General features: G+C 29.7%; 1 long non-coding RNA gene across 1 annotated transcript in view; it reads right to left on the bottom strand.

The window, feature by feature from the left end:
- Positions 1 to 253: 253 nt before the first annotated feature.
- Positions 254 to 21,338, bottom strand: part of LOC126743343 (uncharacterized) — a 31,429-nt gene continuing 10,344 nt past the window's right edge. Inside the window, exon 2 of the long non-coding RNA XR_007662837.1 lies at positions 254 to 553. This is a non-coding gene — a long non-coding RNA (uncharacterized LOC126743343). The remainder of the gene's footprint in view (positions 554 to 21,338) is intronic.

The raw sequence follows: 21,338 nt of genomic DNA, 5'->3' as shown, positions 1-21,338 counted from the left end.
AGTTTTATTTAAACTTTCTTACATACAAATACCTTAGAATATAATAGAGTATAGAGTTTTTCATTAGCTGCATAGATTTACATTATTAGACTTATACATTTAAACAAAGAAATAAATCAGTACTGTTAAAAGTATGATATTAAAATTATATGACTGCATATAATTGCATTTCATTTATATAAGAAAAAAAAGCTTATACTAACAAGAAATTTGTAATCCTTACCAAACCTTCAACCAATTTTGAAACAACAAAAAAAAGTAAACATTTATTCGACTAAAAATTATAATTGAACTAAACTAACTATTCTCGTAAATTCAGAAACCTTCGTTTCCTTTTCCGGCCAGTTCTTACCATATTAGTCCTCAACCTTAAAGCGGTGTGTTGTCGTTGATACATTGATGGTGTCAGTAGCAGTCAAATGTATTCAGTATTCGCTTTATACCGCATTAAATTAAACAGGGAATCGGAATAAGATGTATGTTGTGCTCCGGCGTTTTGCCCATCACTGTGATGGATGGAACTGTAACAAGGGCGTTCAGGCAGGCTATTTACCTGAAACAAAAAAAGATAGATTAATATATTTTAATGAAAATGTTAAAGAAGATTCATTGGTTTTTTTTTTAAGAAGAACGATATAATGCAAGCAGAACTATTCGATATTTAACTTGCAAGAGTGACTGTACACGTAGATAAATCGTAGACAATAATAAAATACGAGAAGCGATTTGTATAACGTGTATATATTTTTCTACTTGGTTATTAAAGTAATTTATGCAAATAAAAATTATAGCAGAGTGCTGATTAAATTTTGAAAAAATATCTATAATTTTTCCTCATTTTTTAAAAAGTATACCTACCTAGAATATAATATAAAATGGAAACTTTTAAATTACTCTGAATTATAAAACTGAAGCTATGATGCAATTATAGTGTAATATTTAAAATTATACCTGAAATAATGAGCTTGAAATGATTTTTGGTACTATTTTAAATTATACTTTTTATTACTGACTATATTTTTATATAGGTCCTATAGGATATAGTATCTATAGATGTTTTGATATTGGTTTTAGTGTACTTTTTGTCGCTTACAGTAAAGGCAACTTTTTATTAAAATTTAGCCTATCAATTGTTTTGGGATATATTCTGCTATAATTTTTTTTAAATCAACAAAAAGTATTTCTGTATAAAAAATGCTTATGAACTGAGGAGAATTTTTAACGTATTGTTTCCCAGATAACAATTTATGAGATACTTATACCTTTGTATATTTAGACTTGTTTATCTAAAATTAATATTGCAAGATTAAAAAGATAAATCTACCAGTGTGGTTTTAGGTATTTTCTTATTTTGATTTAACCTCTTTGAAGCATATCTAATAATTTACTTCTATTTTATTTAATGCAGGAGGCTTTCAAACAAATTCAAAAAGAGGTCAGGATGCTATATTATAAGTATTATATCACATATCACATAGAGTGATCAGTGAATGAATGTGATAGATTTAATGGTAAGTACAATCTTTTCTCTTTTGCCGAATCAATTTTGGACTTACTTACTTGAACTTATATTACTTTGTGCATTTTCTTTGCTAATAATTTTATAATTTTATAAATCTTCAGCCGATTTATTGAAAATAATAAGCTGCCGTTAGTAACAGAGGTATTTAAATGATAGTTTCCAAACGTTCATACACATACGACCTGAAAATGAAATCGGTTCATATACATTCGAAATATGAAGTTCATGAAACAGGAAATTTGGATACTTTAAGTTTTTCTGCGATTCTCCTTAATAAAAGCAGTATTGTTATCGATATTCCCAAAAGATTTTTTTATGTTTCCTTGATTCCTTTATAATTAATGTAGTTTTTGTTTCCCTTTAGCAAGTTTTAATCAAGTGGTCTGCCAAATTTAAATCATACTGCCTTTAACAAAATTTTTGAACTTATATTTTGTCATTGTGAAGTAAAATAGTATTTAAGAATTGCACTGTACTACTCAAAATTCTTAAAACCATAATTAAACTTTAAAATATATATATCTTGGCCTGAAAAGATACGATAAAAATAAAAAAGATTTGAAATAAATAGATCAAAATTAAAGGAATATTATCTTGCTTAAACAAATTGGATAAAGTTAAAATAATTCGTTAATTTAGCAAGACCCTGATATAATTTGAAATACAACGAAAAATAAATCTCGACTAAAAAGCAACTACAACATAGGTGACACATTTTGCTCAATAATCATTAATTAAGCATCATCATACCAGAAATATAAAATAAATATACCTCACTGCAAGACAAAGTTAAAATATAAATGAAAAATTAAAAATATTATTTAATTGGTCGAAGATCACACACACATATACTATCTATATAAAATACACGATAATACTGGAAGCAATATTGGTTAATCACAACAACACACTTTTAATAAAAAACCCACAGACATTGAAATTAAATAAAAAACAAAATCTCATATGCTTGTTATAGGCAACAGTTTATGCAGTTGCGCTATCGAGGCTTAATATTTAATTTAGAAGTAAAAGAAAGTAAGCATAAGAATAAGTAAGTTTATTAAAGATGAGTCCTGGTTCGGAGGTTTATGTAAGTTTGAGTGGTGCTTTTTTTGGCTTTAGTGATTTCGATCTTATCAAGAAGGTCTAGCTTTCTACTCTTGTGGAACTGGTGAACTGGCTAAAGCTACGGTTTAAATTTTATTGCCCTTTTAAAATTTATTGCCTTTCTTTTGCAGTGAGGTGTAATTTATATCTTAGGTCTAATAAAGCTTAATTCGTTAAGCGACACATGCTTAGAACATTGAAAAACTAGAATTAGTAAACAACAAACTTTGTTTGAGTTCAACATGTGGTCAGGGGTCAGGAGGGGTGTTTTGTTTACAAACATATTCACAGATTTTTTGTTGTCAAGTTTTCACACATGTTTAAGAGAGGAAATTTTCTGCTATATATTAACACATATAATAATGTTAATTTAACTAATTGGTGATAGTGTTGGGATTGAATATAAAAAGTAGAAAGAAGTGCAAAAATAACATCTGCAAAGTAAAAACTTATTAACATTCTTATTCCATAAGCCGTTTTTAAGAAATTTGGAATGGCAATTGCAAGCAAAAGCTGATTTCATCTTGCGAAATGTTATTTTGTCAAACGGATGTTTGACATAACCCCATACCCCTTTACAAACAAAGTCGCATTTGTCAGAGGAACCGCCGGAGTAAAATCCAGGTGTAGCCAGAGGGAACTGATTGAACAATCCTAGAAAAATTCGAGGCAAAAGCGTCAGCGATATCCCTGCTCTCGATTATTTCCTGGTCTCTGTATAACATTGGTGTATTGGATGAATAAGTACCTGACTTTGTTGAACTTGTGTACCTCCAGAAGTTACTAGGGTCGCTAGCTATTTTTGTTTCTACCTCCTCTATGTATTTTTTATATGCAATTTGAATGTCACTTTTTACTTTACTTCTGATATAAATGAAATTTGCTCTATCTGCAAGACTATTAGATTTTTTGTATTTTTTCTCAATCTTTCCTTTCTCTTTAAATTTAAAATTATTTCTTTAGTAAACCACGGTAGGTAATCCCTTTTACATTCACGTGTCATTCCATTGGTACACATTTATCCAAAATATCATATATTTTTTTGTAAAAAATATTTGTTACATGGTTTACATCAGAACTGCTTTTTAGATCATCCCAGTTAACATTTTCAAACAATCTCTAAAGTTTTAAAAAGTCTGCTTTTTTATAGTTATATTGGCTATTAAATTGTTTTTGTTAGAAGTATTGCTAAATTCAAGTTTGCAAAACAAAGTGGTATGATCCGGATATTCCCTTATAAAAGGAGAGTCATTTCTATTTAAAGTTAAAGAAAAATTACTTAAAACAAAATCAAGAACCCTATTTCTATCGTTAAGAATTTTATTATGTTGTCGCAAGTCTAACAGGTTTATCATTTGTAAATATATACTTTCTATGTTATTAAAACTATTCCTATTTTCTACATCTACTAATTATATTAGTAGATGTAGAAAATATGTATATTATTATGTATTATTATATTATTATTATATTATGTGTATTATTATGTATATTAAATTCCCCTAAAATAATAATTTCATTATTTTGGCATTGTAGATGCTTTTCTGCAGTATCAAAAAAATTCACTATAAGTGTCATATGGCATCCTTGGAGGTATATAAGTACTACATAAATACAAGTTTTAAGAAGAAAAACATAATTTAATCCAGATATCCTCAATGTTACTATTATTGCACGATATGGGTAACAGTTGGGATGATATTTCTGTCTTGACGGCGACCAGGGTTCCCCCTCCCATTCCTTTACCTGATCACGATCTTTTCGATAAACTATATATCTTTGATCGATAAACTCGCGGTCATAGATAGATGGCTGGATCCACGTCTCCGTCAAGACAATAACATCATAATCTGAAGAAGAGATTGATAGCCTAAGATTAAATAACTTAGAATTAGGACCTTGACAGTTTTGATAGTAAACTTTTAAATATTTACACTATTTATAAATACGTACGATTAGACTTTGTTAGAGATTCGTTGATTTACACGGTTTTTTTCACGTGAACCCCCTGCACACCCTCACATATATTGGGCTGTGAGATCCGGTTATTAGGCGATATACAAAAAATACGAAAATCTTGTTTATTATTGCGCTCATTTTTAGTTAAATTACATAAATAAAACATAACATACTACCCTTTGAAGGTAGTGTAATCAGCGTCTAAAGGTTATTCATGCTTATACTATGGCTTTGAGGCCGATGCACTTAACCTGGTTGGATCATTTCTTCAAAACAGATCGCAAAAGATCAGTTTGGTTGACTCGGTATCAAATAATATTTCAATTAAGTCCGCTATACGTCAGGGTGCTTTTATCCCCGCTCTTATTTATTATTTACACAATAGAAGTTATTGGTGCTCCTTTGTTTTGTAGTACACATGCCTATGCTGATGATACTCAGATCTATTTTTCTTTCAAACCTCAAGTTACTCAGGAAGCTGCCGGAAAAATAAATTCGGATCTTAATATAGTTAATCAATTAACTTACGAACATAATCTTAAATTAAACATCAACAAGACAAGGTTATTGTATTTTGGTAGTAAAACCAAAAAAGACATACAAAGACACGTACAAAATGCATGCTGTAGGGTTTTGTATAAAATACGTAAATGTGACCATGATCTCTCGTGTGATCTCTGAATGCAAGTGGCTCAATATGGGAAGCCGAAGAACACACCATCTTTTAAATTTTGTTTATAAATTGCTTACTAAAGCGAAAGCATCTCAACTTCTTAAATCCAAATTTTTACCACGCACAGCAATTCACAATGTTAATGTTAGATCACGCCATGCTTTTACTAAACCACAACATAAAACAGTTAATAAAAGTAATTTTTATTTATTTATTTAGCTTTTTAAAATTAGGCTTCAGGTAACATCAGAAGAAATCAAAAATTTGAAGTCAAAGCTGAATCGACAATCATCCATGGCCAAAGCATTAGTCTAACAAATATTGTTTAATGAGCCACTACCTAACTGCAAGAAAGTCGCGAGGTGAAGCTTAGTAAGCTCGTTGAATTTTTAGATTTTGTGCTTTTAACAGCTGTATTACTTCTTTATGCATATTTAAAGAAAAATTATTACTTAAAATTTCTTCAATGAATATAGGCCTAAAAATAGCAATTTTAACTTCATTTATACGCCCACCAAGAAAAGCTATATGTTATAATGTTTATGATTTTTTTAATATTTCTAAAGGTGATTTGTTTTTAACTTTCAACTAACAATTAAACAATTATCTGAGTATTTCTTGTAATTTTTCTGATTTAAATTTTTTATAAATTGCTACCCATATATATTCCATTTTGCGTATAGATATTATACTATACTTATTGTCATGACGTTAAACTTTGTTTCGAAAATATAGACAGCTAATATACGAGTATAGTTCGTTTTTTAAAGAAATTAAAATATGCCCTTCTAGTTTAACGTAAGGTAAAAAAATTAAAACAATCTAATAACAAAGAACGAAGCTAAGGTTAAAATATTTTAATATACATAGTAAAAGATACAATTCAAACTATGACTAGAACGCATGTAAATTAAAATTTTATGGTAATGTAATGAATGTATTTATAAGTAATGATATTGCGACACTACATTGCAATCCATTCTACCGTTATGAAATTTACATTTTTTCGCTATCGCCGCCTGGTGATACTTCCTTTTCGTGTCTCGAAGTTTTATAACTACCAAACTTTGTGGTTTCCGCTTCGTCGACACATTATTTCTTTTTCTCTTTTAAATTAAATACACTTGAAAAACTTTAAAATAAATTAATTCATTTTTGTATCTTTAGATGTAGAATTATTATTCAATGAGGGCTACGAAAAGACAACTCAAAAGAGTTTTTAAAATTTTAAAATGAACGGTGTACGGGCAAAGAGAAAATGAAGACCTCGGCCTTACAACATTCTTCTTCATTCGATTATGGTAATCAAGATGTAAAAAGAAAATTATAAACACTGTAAGAATATTCACCGAGTATTTGAGAACAAATTTGCATTTAATTATCTTTTTTTTTCTGTGGGAAATATTTTAAATATAAACCAAATATTATAAATAAGTAATTTATTTACTTGCATATTTTTATTAACAATCTATACACTTTTTTAACTTACATTCTACCTTAATATTCAAAACAGTCAGAACTAAGATTAATATCTTCCAAAGCCATTGTAATTTAATGCTTAAAATTAAAAAGGTGTGAAACGCAATTACCTAATAAACTTTTTACGCTGTTTACGAGCACCCCTGTAAAGTACTTATAATGAAAGGTATAAAATGGCAAAAAAGGAATGGTCGGAAGTAAGAAAAGTTATAAAAACTTAAAGATTTCAGAAAAATAATGGTATACTTAAAAAGCGCTTTGCTGCTGCAGTCCGCTCGCTCGTTATGTTAATGGAAAAAATTATTTTGAATGTATTTAATTGATGCCGAATGTTTTAAACAAGATATATTTTTTTTGTAACTCTACAAAAGACTCCTAACCAATGTGAATATTCAATAACCTTACAGTTTTTTTGCTCACATTTAAATAGAATCTACTTCTTTTTCTTCTTCTTATCACGCTCTCTCCTCCTTGGCGATTCATATAGCTAACATTATCCTGGATAGAGCAGCTCTAAAAATCTCAGTCGAAGTGCACCCATATCATCTCCTAATATCTGTTACGTTCTGTCATCTTCCAATAGATCGTCTTCCCTGAATCTTTCCTTTAATTATCTATCTTAGTAATTCGTATTTTTTGCCTCTCATGATATAGCCTATGTATTTTGTTTTTTTTAATGATGTTTAATAACACTTTTGCCTTTTTTATTCTTAACTCTTTATTTCTAACTCGGTGACTCCATGAAAAGCGAAGCATGCGGCAATATACATATATCTCAAAAACCCGGATCCTTCACTCAATTATCTGATTGAAAATTCAGCCTTCATAGCCGTATAGTAGTAATACACTAAAGATATAGCACCTGAACATGCGTATTATGAACTTCAAGCTTAAAACAAGACTAGTGAAAAACTGCTTCAGTCTGGAGAAAATTTTCCATGCTTGCTTTTGCTTTACCAAATAATACACAATTTGCATTTAATGAATAAAAAATAACTAAATAAAAACTTAAAAATGTATGACAATGCCCATTATACAGTCTGTGTCAGCCAAATGAAATAAATTAGCTAATAAGTAGATGGGAGCGTGTTGGAAAAAACGCTCGAACACGTCGATTGGTTTTTATAGTAGCGCATTTTTTTTATAAAAATTTTTAATGCAGGGTGTATCAGATAACGGTGGTCAATACCGACTTGCTTAGTTTAAACATAACACCCTGTATGTTAATTAATTTTTAGATTCCTCAGATCATTTTAGACATATTTTGTATACAATGTCCTATACCTATCTTTGACTGTTTCGGAAATATTAAGTAAAATTCAAAAAACAACATTTAGAAAAGAAAATTATTTATTTTTCAAGATTCTCTACAACTCATTTAATACTTCTTACTCATTTAGGTCTTGGTAATGATAAAGCAAGCAAAAACTATTTCAGCATTTCTTTTTATTGATATGAGAATAAAAAAAATTAAAAATTGTTGTTTACTTTGGTTTAAAATGCCAAACTTAATGTTAACTCATGTTGCATGACAAAAGTAGTCGTCAGTGCTAGAGTCGTTTAAATTTCATTAACTACAAGCCAGAAAAATGGTTCATTTAACAGAAATGCAGAAAATAAAAATTCTACAGATGATTGGCTATGGAGATAATACACGGACGCAAGTGGAAGTAGCTCGCTTATTTCACGAAAAATTTATAAATTTAACCCAAAGGACAATTAGTAAAATAGAAAAGCAATTCCGCGAGCGGGGCCATGTTGGGCAGGTAAAAAAAGCAGCTGCCAATGCAATAAGTGAGCATTCCAAATTGGCTCATTGGCTCATTGGCTCACAATGATGGGTCATTCCATCTCCGACATTCGTTGCACTAAAGTCGTACTGTACACATTATTTTCCGGCTTTCACTAGTATCTATTTTCATTATTTACATTTTTTCTTATCTTGAGAGTTTGTAAATTGATTATTAATATCCTTCCATCCCGTTTCGTTTTTATTTTTGTAATAAGCAGTGATTTCTTCATTGTTTAAAAGCTTACCTGAAAGGCAATAGGTCAAAGCTAAGCTCCTTTAATTACTTACAGTGGCGCCCGAGGCATGTTTTATCGATTTTTTTTCTATTTATGTTAATAATGATACAGCAAAGATTGAGAAGTTGACAGATACCCGGCGTCGCCAAGGTTAGAGGGATTTTTGTGGTATTCGTTATGTACGTGCAGAAACTCGCCACAATGTTATTCTCGTGATTTTGTGAATATTTTTTTCTGAACATTTTGTGATTAATTCTCATGAGAAACTAACCTTCATAGTTATTGCAATAGTCCTCTTTGATTGCATTTGATCTTTGCAGTATCACTAAGGAGACCATGTTGCAAGAATCAAATGCTAATAATAGAAAGAGAAATAAATTGTCTTAATTGTAATAAAGAAAATATTAAGTGTGAAACCAGTATACCACTTAATTTATTAAAGATGCCCTTACGAAAAGGATTATAAGAATTTACCAGTATACTGTTGAAGAAAAAAATAACCTAAAAAAAATTTTACGTTAGTCATTAAATCCTAGATACTGCCACACAAACGTTCCAATCTGCCCGCACACTAGATTCATCATTGATAAAGTGACTTCTAAGCCTGTATTCGAGTGTAAAAAGTGAAGAAGGTTTAAAGAGATCAGCTTGTCTGGATACCTAGGTGCTTAGGTAATGCTGGTAATGAGAAAGCAGATGCCCTTCCTGGATTATAATTCGGTAAACTGATGGTATGCCCTAAATAGGCATATTCCTGTATTCATACGTTGCCTTTTATATTACTTGCCGTGTTGTATTACCCCGTTAAAAAGATAGACTGGTGAATTTGGGGAAATTTTTAGAAAATATTACCTATCGATCTTTCTGTTTTATAAAAGGTACCGGAAAAGATTTGCCTTATCTGAGGGAAAATTGACTGCTCGACAGTAAGACACTCCTGAGATAGCCTAAAGCGTACATAGCTAGGCTTTCTGCCTTAGTGTCTATCCAGATAGTTATTACGCCTAGAAATACGCAAACTAGTTGGTGCACAATGGTCTCTATGGTTACCTACTGTACCTTAATTCAAGTAATTTACAAAATAAAATTTGAAGTGTTATATTCACTATTTATATAATAAGAATATTGGTAAATAAAATTATCTACCCAGTTAGAAATATAGCATGTGTGACAGGTTAATGCAGCCATGAATGTAATGTCGTTTATAGATGATTTTTTTTTCGTTTTTAGGCCTTGTGCTTGGCACATTTAGCCACGTGTTCCAATATAGGAACTTATTCATAATAGAACAGGTTGCTAATATAGTATTTAAAAAATTAAACTAATGGGTGGTATGACATTGTATCTAATAAAAAGAGTATAAAGAAAGGAATAGTGGAAGAAAGATTAATACTAGGGATCTTAGACAGGGTCACACGCTTCTCGTCCTGGAGCCAATGCAGGACATTTTTTAAAAGACGGAACATAGGGGAGCTCGGATAGGTAGGTAAACAATAGAGAAAACAAAAAAATCTCCAAGTAGCTAAAATTATTAACTAGTGCATATACGTTCAAAATATATTTTCCTTTTGGACAATTTCAAAAATTTTATGAAAATAGACTCCATTTTATCGTTCGCAATTACATTTGCCATAAGTGAAGTATGGCACATAAGAAGCAAGCCAAGCTCTTTCAATTTATTATGCAGAAACATCACTGCGGCAATATTGTTTTTACATTCAAATAAAATATGGTTCGAATCATCAATTGATGATGACTAGTTGTCACAATTACATATATATGAGTCATTTATTGTGTTGTCAAATATCTTTGAAAGTTACATTTGGAAACGATACTATAACTGCTAAGGGACGCTTTTATTAAAGTGTATGTATTTGAAGTATTTGCTAATAATGCTAGATATTTTGTTTTCAAAGTTTTTAAAGACCTCTTTTGGATAATTGGAACTATTTCACTAAATTGTACTTTGGAAAGAATCCTATCTGTCTTAATTGCTTCCTTGGCCTCTTTATCTGCCAATTCATTTCCTAGCAATCCTGTGTGTCGTTTTAACCAAATGAATGCTACTTTAGAATTATGTTTATCAAGATTACTGATAGCCTCTCGAATCTTAAAAATAACTGGGTGTTTAAAATTATGTCCATTTTTCAGTGATTGCAAAACTGATTGTGAATCACAAAATGTTAAAAAGTTTGAAATTATATTAGCATCACTAATAAATTCGAGGGCTTTTAATATTTCTAATGCTGCTGTAGTAAAAATTGGAGCATAATCCTCACACTTGTATTTTCTTTTAATATTAATTTTCGGAATAAAAGCACAACCTGTACCATCAGCAGTTTTTGATCCATCTGTGTATATTTCTAAGTAATTTTGAAATTTATTTAAAGTATCCTTAAAAATAGTTTGATTGGCTGTATGACAGTTCGTAAATGTAGGAAATATTATTGCGGGATCAAAAAAACTACCCCCAAAAGCTAATTCGTACATCCATAGTATATTTGTTTCATTAATGAATGTGGTTTTTTGTTTCAGTTTAAGCTTCAGCCAATGGAGGGCTGTTTTTATTTAACCAATATTTATTAGTTAAATTAGACAGACCCAGTTTATGAATCTTAGCTCTTAGTGGGTTATTCCGATATTGCACATTTTAAGTGAAAAGTTTTTCTGCTAAAGTTTTTCGTCTTATCTCTAATGGTAGCTTATTAGTCTCTCCCAGTAATGCTTCAATCGGCGTTGGTCCTTAAGCACCTGTGACTAATCTCAAAGCTCTATATTGTATACGATCAACTTTTAGTAGTTTCGTTTTAGTAGCAGAACCATAAAAAATTGAGCCGTTATCAATAGCATTAAAGATGTCTTAAGATCAAAGCCCCATTTTCAGGCAGTAACTGATTTTAAAATATTCAAGCTCTTTTCAGCTTTTTGTAAGATATAATTTATATAGGCATTCCATGTCAATTATTGGTCTAAATATACACCAAGGTATTTTAGTTCTTTTATCCATGGAAGGGTAGTATTACTTTAAATTATTTGATTTTCTATTTGTAGATTGTGTCGTGTGAATATTACTAAGGCTAATTTTTTGCTAGAAATACTAAAACCATTGCTTGAAAAATATTTATTACAAATATAGATAACATGGTTAAGATTATTTTTACAAGCTGGCATATCGTATGCTGTACAATAAATATAAAAATCGATGATTTTAAAAGTTTTTAGTTTAGAAATTTTAATATTTTTATGAATATAAATAAATTTTGTCTAAGCAAAAACAATATTTTTATTGCGTTTTTTAAGCTTTTAAACAGTGTCATCTATGCACAAGGTGATCAAAATAGTTCTAAAAAAATATATTGTATGTCACTACTTTTTATTGAAGTACAAATTATGTATGAAATTCTCGTTTATTCTAGAGCAAATTTTCTTTAATTTACTATTTTATTCTTTACGTTTGTGAGTAAAAACTATTACTTTTCTAAATTTTATTGCAAGTGCCTTATATGTTTTAATAAAATTTATATAGATTGATGATTTAGATTTAACATTTGCAACATTTTCATTTTCCTTTATTTACTGCAAAAACAGCGAAAACATGAAAAATTAATTAGGAATAATTCTAGAGTAAACACCAATAAATTTCCTGTAAAGTAATACTAATTATGTTTTGACGGTCATGTTGCCTTCAAACTGTAATTTATTAAATTTTTCACCTAGAATCTCAAAATTACTCTAGCATGCAAATTAAGTGCTACGCTATAGCCTTGTTATGAACGTATTTCAAAACATAATCGCACAAATTATAAGTAAATTACCGTCATTAATTCTGAAACCATGGCGGCGAAAAATAAAAAGAAATATTGCGTAGGTGCGAAGCGCCAAACGCGAAATCTGGCATTCGTTTTTTACCCTGGTGAAAAGAAAATCTTTATACAATAGATTTTCCTTAAAGCGAGCCGGGATAATGCAATTATTAAGCAGTAAAATTTAATAAGCACCTTAAAAACGACTCGTAAAAGAATTTAAACACGGGCCCCGGGGGCATTAAATAAAGGTGTATAAGCGTTAAAAATATTAAAAGGAATACGGCGAAGCAGCAAGAGGAAATGAGAAAAAGAAATTGTCGCTTGCATATTATACCTCAAGCAATTTGCACACTCTCGACTTTGAATTGGTTTAAAGTCTAGAGGTGTTTTTTATATTAGATTTTTATCTTTAAGGTGTTACTGTAATTGATAAAGTTATTTATAATAATTTAATCTATATATTACTATTATTTGTAACTAGTTATTATTTATATTATTGAATCCAGTTATTTTTTAAATATCCATGGTAATTTTTTACATTTTACATAACATAATAAAAACTAATTTTCTTCCTCAAAGCCACTTTATATTATTCAACGTCACAAAAAATGAAATAAACATAAAAAAGTTAAAAAAAAATAATAATAATAATGAAAATAATAATTTTAATAGTAGATATAATCTGGCAGTTGAAATTTTAAAAAACAATATATTACATATATCTTTACTTTGCTTTTTTGGCTAAATCGTAAGTCGCACAAAAAAAATCTTAGGCAGAAAATGCAAGTCCAAGTGCTTAATTTATAAGTCAAAAGAGTACTTATTTCAAATAAAAGTGAAAATAAAAAAAAAATAGATACTGTAAAACTATATCTCTCAATAAATTCACCATAACTGAGTGTTCCTTTGTAACTTCTAGTTAATTACATAGTTACAAACAAACATGACTAAAAAAAACTAATGATTTTCGTAAATATACTTTTTTTAAACTCTCATTGAAAAGAGCCCTTCTCTTGATTAAAGTGCCCTATTTACTTTTGTGATTATTTAAAGGAGAAATACGAAAAAAAAACCATTAAATTATTAAAAGTTGCGTTTAATGTATAAGATGCTCAAAATGAGCACTATTTACTTGTTGGCAAAGCCCAAGACGATAATAAAATTCGTTTCTGACTTTTTTTAACAATTCTGGAGATATTTGTCGGATTTCCTGCCTAATACGTTCCTTGAGTTCATCTAGGTTTCCTGGTTTACTCATATAAATTTGACTTTTCAAATGTCACCACAGAAAAAATCAAGTGGGGTGAGAGCGGGAGAACGTGCCGGCCACTCGATTACACCCCTTCTACCAATCCATCTGTTTTGAAAATTGTCATCTAAATACTGGCGTACATTACGGGCATAATGTGGGGGAACACCATCTTGTTGCATCCAGATTCTTTCATCATACAAATCTGGATCGAACTGACTCGGATATAAGGCACGTAAGGCTGGAAATAGTTCGTGTTCAAGAAATTCTAGATATCTTTCCCCAGTTAAAGTATTATTGTAGAATATGGGCCCTATAACTTGCCTGCCAATTATGCCAGCCCAAACATTAGTTTTCTGGGGATATTGTGTATTAGTTTCCCTTACCCAGTGTGGGTTCTTGTCAGACCAGTAGCGACAGTTCTGCTTATTAACATGGCCATTTAGGGTGAATGTAGCCTCATCAGAAAAGAAGATCCACTCCGAAGATATGCGATTTTCGTCAATGGCATTCATCATTAATTCACAGAACTCTGCGATCTGGATCGTCCAATAACTCTTAAATGGGTTGCATTTTGTAAGGTCGTTTGTTTGCACTTTTTAAAATTTTTAGCACAGATTTATGATGAATAGAGTTTTCGCGAGCTACTCTTTTGGTTGCAATTACCGGATTTTCTTCCATCGCTAACAATACATTTAATTGGGTGTTTTCATCGATTTTAGAAGACCTTTGTCTTGAAACATCCCTCACGTGCCCAACTTCTCGAAATCTGCTTTCGATTTTACTAACCGTACCTTGGTTAATAGGTGGCAAATCTGGATATTCCTGCCTGAATAAGAGGACAACCTCTAGCTGAATACGACTTCTGTCCCCATAACCAATCATCAATAAGATTTCAATCTTGTGGGATTCGGATAAATAAGGCATTTTTTCAATATAAGTTAACTTATTTATCTGGTTGAAATTCACTTTAACAGTGACAGTACAACAATATCAGGAAATGTCTCGATACCAATAAAATAAACAAACACGCCAAAAATTTACCAACACAAAATATTTCGAGACTTTTAATAATTTAAAGGTTTTTTTTTCGTATTTCTCCTTTAGATAATCACAAAAGTAAATAGGGCAATTTAATCGGGAAAAAGGGCTCTTTTCAATTAGAGTTTAAAAAAAGTGGCTTTCCATTTGAAAAAAAAAGTTTGGGTTAATGTGGACCTCCCCTGTAGGTAAAAAATACAAAAACTATCTGAAATATGAAAAAAAAAATAAATAAAAATCGACGGGTCTCAGAAATTTTGCGAGATAAAATTTGATTAGTTTTAACTGAATTTATTCCAGTTAAAGTCACCACACTGTATAAAATTTAAAAAAAATATTTTAATATTTGTCATTACCCTCCATGCAGTTTTTTGACTTGAATATTTGAGAGAAAAGTACTGGTTTCTGTGTTAAAAAAAAGTAATTTTTAAATATCTTTTTTATACCATCATTGATCATTTGGAATTTTTTTGCTTGACGCACGCCTTTCGTATAAAAAATTAAAAACTATTTTTCTCTACTGCGCTATTGCTTAAATATAATTGTTTAATTTAATAGTAAATTTTGCATTTTTCGATTAGAAAAAAAATTATTTGTATCTTAAGAACCTTTTGTTCAAGAGAAGCTACTAAAACATTTACTGAAATTTCAAATTTAACAAAGAAAATACGTTTTATTTTCCAAAATTCACCCTCATGCAGTATAAGTCTAACTTATTTTAGAATATTTTATGTTTATATACACTTGTGATTTTATACAAGAAACACGTTCTTAAATTAATTCCGTGAAATTAAAAACACTTCCTGTATGTAAGAAATTTCATATTCTCTTTAAAATATAAATATACCAAATTTAAAAAATTATTATAATTCTTCTTTTAGGGCTAAAAAAATGTCATAGTATAAAATTGGACTTAATATCTATATCGAGCTTTTAATTTTAACAATAGAGTTATTTTATTAAATAGATAATTATAAAATACTCATCATGTAATAAAAAATATTTAGATAAAGATTAGAATTTTGAATTTAACTGCGTTTTATTTATATAATATATATTAGACATTTTCTAGAATGCATAAATATCCAATTTTCAAATTTTTCCTTTAGTAGATAAAAAAAAAATTTAATCTTCTATAATAATTATATTTTTTATTTAGTATTTAGTTTCTTTTATATTTTTTTTATTTATATTTTTTATAACTAATATAAACATAAAGATGGTGCCTCAATATAGTTCTGACCTTGGCTAAATGGCTATCATTTTGGTATTTAATAGAGCAACATGGGAATGCGTTATTTCACTAAATTTATAGTAGAAGATTCGCCTATTAACAACAAATGCTATAAAATTTTAAACAAGTTTTAAAACAATATATTAAATGTAAAAATCGGTTACGTTCATTGAAAAATAAATAACCCAATTATTAATGTAACTAACTTGGTACACACTATTCTAAATTAAGTTCACTTTAATAGTTATAACGAAAGTCAAATTCGATCTAGGTCCTCTCAAAATAAAAAAATAAAAAAAACAATAAAAATTTTGTAAGTTATTAGGACAATAAAAAGCTATAAAATCTATAAATGTTAACAGTAAGTGGATATTAAATTTATTCAGAAGTGCAGTATCTTCTATCATTGAAAGAAAAATTTAATTTTTCTCATAATATAAAAAACAATCAATTCCAAATTTGATAGTTTACATAGAACACGTACTTTACAATTTGGTAGAAGGTAAACGGGAAGAATTAAGAAATAAATGTATAAATAAATTCACAATTTTTTTTAATTCACATAAAAGTTGAAACCAAAATCATAACTACCTTTTAAGTTTAGATGGTAAATTAAAATAATTTGATAAACAGCAAAACAATACATATATTGTAAAAAACGATAAAGGCAACACAACTATGGTTTTAAATAAAAACAATTATTTAACCAAAGTTAATAATATCTTAAACGATACAGAAACCTACACAAAACAACAAAAAACGCAACAACATTCATTTAAAACAAAAATAACAAACTTATAGACTCCTTAATTAATAGTTAATTAACAAAGTAAGGAAGATTGAATGAAATTAAAAACAAATGCAGCATTGCCTCCTAAAATATTTTTTTTGCCAAAAATTCATGAAGAATGAAAACCTCTTCGGTCGACGGTATCGCTTATTGGTTCTCCACTTTATAATTTAACTAAGTTTATTAGTGCTGTTTTAAGTCAAATGTTTTTCAAAGACGAACAATATGTCAAGAATTCTTTTGAGTTTGTACAAAATAATAGAGGCACCCTTTTACCCGAAAACTACGAAATTTTTTCTGTAGATTCTCGATCTCTCTTTACCAACATTCCAACTGACTTTGTCATAAATAATGTGCAAGAAAAATGGCAGTTAGTATAAAATAATACTACTGTACCATACCAGTTTCGGTTTTTTTAGATCCTACAAATTTCATTTTTAATAATAATTATTTTCTCAATAATAATGATTTTTATAGTCAAACACAAGGTCTCCGAATAGATAATTGCTTATCTTCAATATGTGCAGACCTAGTTATGCAAGACTTACAAGAAAAAGCCAATAGAAAACTATCTTTTCAAATACCATTTTATAAAAGGTAGGTTGATGATATTTTAATTTTTATCCATTTAAATCAATACCACACCATTTTAACGATATTTAATAATTATTAGTTAATTCACTCTTGACATTACAATTCACTCTTAAACGGGAAAATATATATTTTCTGGATGTTGAAATTATAACAGGAAAAAATGGTGCATGGAAAAAACAACTGGTATCACAAGCAAACATTTTCAGAAAGGTACATCAATTAATGTTCTCTACATCCATTAAAGGATAAATTAAATATTATTAATAACTTAAGGAGTAGGGCAACATCCCTATCATCAACAAAATATCACAAGTCAAACATAGATTTTAATCAGAAAATATTTATAGATAACAATTGAAGACACAAGTGGATAAAAGATCTATGTACCATTTAAAAAAAAATAGTTTTTGTGCTTGACCTATATTTTAAATATCTAGTTATCTTTTAATTCGGGTTTTGTGTTTCTACGATCAATAATAGCTAAAATATCTAGCTGATCAAGGAGTGATGTACATATTTTTATCCAATGAATAATTGATAAAAGATCTATGTACAGCTTTTTTATGTACATAACTCCTTCATCCACTAAACACACCAAAATATTGGATTTAGATCCTTTATCCATTGAGATGCATGTATATGAATCCTTTATCCATTTAAACTTGGTAGCTTTTTATTTTAGACCCTATTAATCGGTACACGATCTGTAAATTGAGGTTAGATTTGTTGTTTGTTTATATTTTGTGCCTGGTGATTGTGCAGTTTTCCTTCAAAAAAGTATATTGTGTATGAAAATTGCTAGAAAGTGTTATTACCGAACTCCTACAGGCAAATATGTCATCAAGGACAAAGTTAATGCTGCAACGTGCAAAAATTATGTATATCTGTATTTGTAATGGTAAGTATATATACCTCAAGATTTTTAGCAAAAGCTTATCATACAGCAGTCTATAGCAATGCTACAAAAACAACAATTTAAATAATCAAAAATTTTGGGGTTTTTAGTGAAGGGGTTTTGAATAATAAACTATAATTTCCTAAAAATTAAACGTGTCTTAATCTCGAAGAAATGTTTTTTTATCTTAAAAAACATATGCAAAAATAGTGCTAAGTATTTTTACTTTATAAATCTGTGGATCTCTGTAAGTTACGGGCATAAGAGTCATAGCAAATTAAGGGCAAAAATTAGAAAAGTTTTGTTTGAACATACCTATATATTTAGTGTTTCTAGATTCCGATATTGATGTCGCTAAAAATATATCTGAGCATGGACCTTTCGAAAGAGATTATACCTCAGCTTCAAAAGATATTAGTTGCTGTTCGCCTGCAAAACAATTCTTAAGTATGTTTTAATCTTTTTACATAATATATTTCGTTTCTTTTTTTTACCTCTAATAAATTTAAATATATTTTAGGCCCAATTCACGAAAATGTTAGTATGAATTTCCCAATGTTGTCTCCTTTGCCGAATAAAGATCCTGAAATATTAAGCGCAGATGGTTTATAACCATACCTTGACCTTAGAACGCCAGGTACTTTTAGTGGTAAGAATTTTACATACCCACTTTTATTATTTTTGTGGACTTTTATTTTTTATTGCCCTTATTTAGAAGGGAATGACAATGTGGCGCAGGCGTTACCAACAGTTGAAAATAATGAAACAAAAAATAACTTTTTGGATATAAGTCACTCAAGCTCCTTTGAATACACTATTAGTCCTTTAGAGCTAATACATTTTAATGGTAAGTTCTCTATTCCTTTTTATTAGTGCCACTGCAGTATTTGTCTGAATTTATGTTTTTTGAGGTTGATTTTTTTTTAGAACTTAATGATGAAAGTTACACTATGTGTCTTACGCATATTGCCGTTCCACCAGTAAATCCCGATTTAACTATGAAGACCCCTGTTAAAATATATTACAATATGGGTAAAGTTTTATTTTAATTTTCTTTTTATTTTCTACATCAACATAGTTTTTTAGATTTTGCTAACAACGGTTCTTCGGATAACTATAGTCCATCAAGTAGCTCTGATGAAGATAGTAGTGACTTTTCTGATTCTCCAGGGGAACGCCAGATAAAAAAGTAGATTCTGGAGTTAAAGTTACACATATTAAAATGGAAATACGCAATGCAGAACAGAATAAAAAAGAAAACAGAAATCCGGATGCAACAGATATGCAAATAGAACCACTTAGTGATTTGAAATCTGTTGAAAGAGTAAAAAGAAAAATATTTAAGTTGCCTGAGAAAACTTCTCGAATAAGAAAGAGAAGGGAACATGAATGGAAAAGAAAAAAAGCAGCAATATCTAGGGAGAAGGGAGAGAATTATATGTCGCAAAACGGAAAGTTAGTTCCAAGTAAAAAGATTGGTCTTTTGTGCAAAAGAGACAAATGTAGATTGCAATGTCACTCCAAATTTGATGAGGAAGCTAGAACAAGCATTTTTAAAAAAATTTATTCTCTAGACATTAATTCCAAAAATGCTCTGCTATTTAGTAGTATTTTGATTCAGCCAGTTGCACGTCATAGAACAGACAGGCAAAAGGACAAGCGATTTTCTTTTTAATATCGGCTTACTTTTAAAAAGGAGGAAAGGTTTGTGTGTAAATCGGCTTTTATGAATCTCTACCAAATTTCTGCTAAAAAAATTCAGCTGATTCAGAACAAACTTAAATCGGGTTCCACCGCGCCTACTCTAGATAAACAAGGTGTATCAAGGTGCATAAAAACAGGCCCCACAAACATTCAGAGGAAGTAATAAATTTTATTATTTCTCACATCCAAAAATTTCCATCAGAGCAGTCCCACTACTCCAGGAATAAAAATATTAATCAATTATATCTCTCACCTTAACTAAATTTACAAAAAATTTATAAGCTATACATCGAGTCATGTAAAGAACAAAAGCTCCCTAAAAATATTTGGTGAAACAGTGCACTTATAGTAAGATTTTTTCAAAACACTTTAATCTTTCTTTTGGGCAGCCAAAAAGCGGCACCTGCTGCACATGTGATGCAGGATTAGACAATGAAGAGCACAAAGAAAATTTCAAGCAGGCTTATCAACAACAAAAAGGAGATAGGATGAATGCCGAAAAAAGCCCCAATACAGTGTATTTAACTATGGATCTGCAGCAGACGATGTCTTTGCCAAAATTAACTACCTCCAAAAGTTTTTCCTTAAGACAACTCTGGCTTTATAATTTCGGAGTACATGCGGTTAGCAAGTTAGGTGACAAATCATTTTTTTTTACTTAGACGGAGGATGTGTCAACGAAAGGGAGTTTAGAAATAGGTTGCTGTCTGCACACATTCGTTCAACTGTTTGCAGTTTCAAACACTATTGACTACTTAACTATTTGGTCAGATTCATGCGCGGGCCAAAATAAGAATTTCAATATGATTACCCTTTATCAATACTTTATTCTAAAAGGATATTGCAAAACAATTGACTTAAGTTTCCTGAAGTACGGCACTCTTACATGGATTCTGACCGGGACTTTGGTCGTATAGAAAAGGTTCTGCTAAAACATGCCAACATCTATACTCCTCAAGAGTATCGAGATCTTATCAAATCGGCAAGGGTTAAGAACTCTGTGGTATTTGATATGACAGATCATTTTACAAAAATTGAGGATATTTCCGAAAAAATGCACCTTGTAAACAAGAAAAAGAATACCTTAAATCAGCAAGTGTGCTTTCGTGACGGTATTAAATGGATTCAAGTGGAAGAATATGGAAGTTATTTATACAAATCAACTTTGGATAAGAATACTCCCTTTTTGAAGGTTGACATTCTTAAACCTAGGTGTCAGAGGATCAAGGCTGAGGATTTTTCACTAAATATTATAAA

The sequence above is a fragment of the Anthonomus grandis genome, chromosome 12 (assembly GCF_022605725.1).
Source record: "Anthonomus grandis grandis chromosome 12, icAntGran1.3, whole genome shotgun sequence".
Classification (NCBI taxonomy): Eukaryota; Metazoa; Arthropoda; class Insecta; order Coleoptera; family Curculionidae; genus Anthonomus; species Anthonomus grandis.
The sequence above is the reverse complement of the archived record's forward strand: the minus strand, read 5'-3'. Positions and strand labels throughout refer to the sequence as shown.